Source organism: Carlito syrichta, unplaced genomic scaffold (assembly GCF_000164805.1).
Source record: "Carlito syrichta isolate Samal-C Ts95f unplaced genomic scaffold, Tarsius_syrichta-2.0.1 Scaffold316209, whole genome shotgun sequence".
Taxonomy (NCBI): domain Eukaryota; kingdom Metazoa; phylum Chordata; class Mammalia; order Primates; family Tarsiidae; genus Carlito; species Carlito syrichta.
This window is the reverse complement of record NW_007260305.1, coordinates 229,044-232,054: the sequence shown is the minus strand read 5'-3', so window position 1 is coordinate 232,054 and position 3,011 is coordinate 229,044.

Sequence of the window (3,011 nt, the reverse complement as noted above, 5' to 3'; positions counted from 1 at the left end):
AACCCGTGGGCTCAGGCAATCCACTCACCTCAGCCTCCCAAAGGCATGGGATTACAGGCTGAGCCACTGAGCCCGGCTTCGAGGTAATTTTTAAATTTATTTATTGTAGAGACGAGGTTTCACCGAGTTGCCCGGACTGGTCTTGAACCCGCGGGCTCAGGCAATCCACTCGCCTCAGCTTCCCAAAGTGCTGGAATTACAGGCTGAGCCACCAAGCCCAGCCTATAATAATAATAATAATTATTATTATTATTATTATTTATTACTTTTGAGTTGGAGTCTCAGTCTGTTGCCCAGGCTGAAGTGCAGTGGCATGCTCACGGCCACCGCAGCCTTGACCTGCTGGGCTCAGGAGATCCTTCCACCTCAGCCTTCCAAGTAGCTGGAACTACAGGCATGTGCCACCATGCTTGGCTCATTTTTCTTGATTTATTGTAGAGATGAGGTTTCACCAAGCTGCTCAGGCTTGTCTTGAACCAGTGAGCTCTGGCAATCTCTCATCTCAGCCTCCCAAAGTGCAGGGATTATAGGTGTGAATCACTGTGCCCGGCCAGATATAATCATTATTGTTATAGGATGAGATGAAAGACTTCCCTGAGCTCAGTGGCTCAGCCTGTAATCCCGCACCTTTGTGAGGCTGAGGTGAGTGGATTGCATGAACCCGTGGGTTTGAGACCCGCCTGGGCAACTTGGCGAGACCTCATCTCTACAATAAATCAAAAAATTAGCCAGGCGTGGTAGCGCCCGCCCGTAGTTCCAACTACTTGGAAGGCTGACGCGGAAGGATCGCCGGAGCCCAACAGGTTGAGACTGTAGTGGCCGGGAGCGTGCCACTGCCCTCCAGCCTGGACGACAGAGTGAGACTCCAACTCAAAAAAGAAAAAAGAAAGACTTCGCTGAAAACGCCTCATAGGGCAGAACTAAGGGCCTCTTCAGGGCTCTCTCATGGGAATTTGGTTCTCATCTCAGAGTCCTGACTCAACCTGTAGGAATTACTTGGGCTCCCCTGTGATTAAACAAACACTGGGCTCCAGCTATGTGCTCAGGGCTCTCTGGGACATCCCAAGAAGCAAGGTGCTGCCCCACTTCAAGGTGTCTCCTCCTCCTTCTACCAACAGGCCAGGCAGAACAGGGCAGGGCGGGTCCAAAAGACCCAGTGCCGGTGAGTTGGTGGAAGCAGGGTCCAGCTCTTCACCCCCAGGGGACTTATATGGGGCAGAAGGATGAGGACACTTCTGTCTGGCATTGACCCCAGGGGAGTTTCCCCAGAGAGCACAGGAACATGAGCCTTTGACAGCTCTATTTTTTTTTTTTTTTTGAGTTGAAATCCCACTGTGTTACCCAGGCTACCGTGCAGTGGCATGCTCACAGCCAGCTCAGCCTCAACCTGCTGGGCTCAGGTGATCCTTCTGCCTCAGCCTTCCCAGTTACTGGAACTACAGGCGCATGCCACCACGCCTGGCTAATGTTTTTATTTATTGTAGAGATGAAGTCTTGCCAACTTGCCTAGGCTAGTCTCGAACCTGTGGGCTCAGGCAGTCCTCTTGCTTCCGCCTCCCAAAGTACTGGGATTACAGGCATGAACCACCATGCCCAGCTAGCTCTCTGCACTTTTCCAAGGCCTCGGGGATCTTCAGAGTCCATGGGCAGATAAGCACATAAGTGGTTTGGCATCTGGGGCATTGACTCTGCTGGCTCAGGGTAACTTTGGTGTTGGGGTTCCCTGTAGCTGGAAGGAGACAGAGAAAGAATATGAGGCTTCTGACCGTGAATCTCTCAATTCTCTGCTGATTTAGCAGGCGGGACGCTGAGGGAGGGGCAGCCTGTGTGCCTGCTCTGGACAGGGAAGTACAGAGCCCCGAGGTGCTGTGCAGGCAGCCTGCCTTGCCACCCTCTGCTGTTGTTAGCTTGCTTATTAAGTGATCACCCCATGCCACGTGCCAGCGTAGATCTCAATGTTTTACAAGCCTTATCTCATTTAATCCTTCTAACAACCTTATAATGTAGTACCATTATTAGCCAGATTTGAATGACAAGGGAACCAAAGCTTAGATAATTAAGTAAATTGTCCAAGATCACAGAGCTGGTACTTGGCGGGGCTGGGATTCAAACCCAGGCCTGTCTGGCTCCCAGCCTGCATTCTTATTCTCCATGTGACATGCCTTGGTTTCTCCTACACACTCAGCCACAACAGCCTCGGGTCTTTTCTCCCTTGGGACTGAGTCCTACCTTCTCCCAGTTGTCATGCCAAACACTTAGAATGCCCATTCAAGGCCAGGTGCGGTGACTCACCCCTATAATTCCAGCAATTTGGGAGGCTGAAGCAGGAGGAACACCTGAGCCCAGGAGTTCAAGACCAGCCTGGGCAACAGAGCAAGATCTCATCTCTACAAAAAAAAAAAAAAAAAAAAAATCAAAAAATTAGTTGGATGTGGTGGCACAGACCTATAGTCCCAGATTCTTGGGAGGCTGAGGAGGGAGGCTTTCTTGAGCCTAGGAGTCCATAGGAGTCCAAGTCTGCTGTGAGCTGTGATGGTGCCACTGCACTCTAGCCTGGGCAGCAGAATGAGACCCTGACTCAAAAAAAAAAAAAAAAGAAAGAAAGAAAGAGCTGGGTGCAGTGGCTCACGCCTATAAGCCCAGCACTTTGGGAGGCTGAGGTGAGAGGATTGTCTGAGCCCATGGGTTCAAGAACAGCCTGGGCAACTTGGCAAGACCTCATCTCCACAATAAATTTAAAAAATTAGCCAAGTGTGGTGACATGCACCTGTAGTTCTGGCTACATGGAAGGCTGAGGTGGAAGGATCACCTGAGCCCAGCAGGTTGAGGCTGTGGTGGCTGGGAGCATGCCACTGCACTCCAGCCTGGGCAACAGAGTGAGACTCCGACTCAAAAAAGAACTCCATCCAGTGGTCCTTACCCCTTCCCAAAGTTATTTCTTGCCACATCCCATTCTGGGCAAGGGCACCCACTCCTTATCCTCCTGCAGTAGCCATAAAAAGGAAGCTTAC